This window comes from Sinocyclocheilus anshuiensis, unplaced genomic scaffold (assembly GCF_001515605.1).
Source record: "Sinocyclocheilus anshuiensis isolate Anshui unplaced genomic scaffold, SAMN03320099.WGS_v1.1 scaffold4288, whole genome shotgun sequence".
Lineage (NCBI taxonomy): Eukaryota > Metazoa > Chordata > Actinopteri > Cypriniformes > Cyprinidae > Sinocyclocheilus > Sinocyclocheilus anshuiensis.
In genome coordinates, this window is record NW_015549839.1 from 43,758 (window position 1) to 44,323 (window position 566).

Here is a 566-nt window from a genome sequence, read left to right on the forward strand (position 1 = left end):
GCATAGCAACACCTTAGCAACCACCCCAGTACCTTAGCAACCGCATAGCAACACCCTAGCAACCTCAAGGCAAGACCTTAGCAACCGCCCCGGATACCCTAGCATCCGCATAGCAGCACCCTAGCAACTGCTCTTGGTGCCTAGCAACCGCATAGCAACACATTAACAACTGCCCCGGGTACCCTAGTAAATTCATAGCAACAACTTAGCAACAACTCCGGGTACCCTATCAAACGCATAGCAACAATAGCAACCTTCCCGGGTACCCTAGCAACCGCATAGCAACACCTTAGCAACCGCCCCGGTTACCCTAGGTACCCTATCAAACGCATAGCAACAATAGCAACCTTCCCGGGTACCCTAGCAACCGCATAGCAACCACCCCGGGTACCACAGAAACCGCATAGCCACCACCCTGAATACCTTAGCAAACGCATAGCAACACCAACCACCCCAGGTAACCTAGCAACCACATAGCAACACCTTAGCAACCACCCTGGCTACCATAGCAAGAGCATAGCAACACCATAGCAAAAACCCAGAATACCTTAGCAACCGCATAGCTA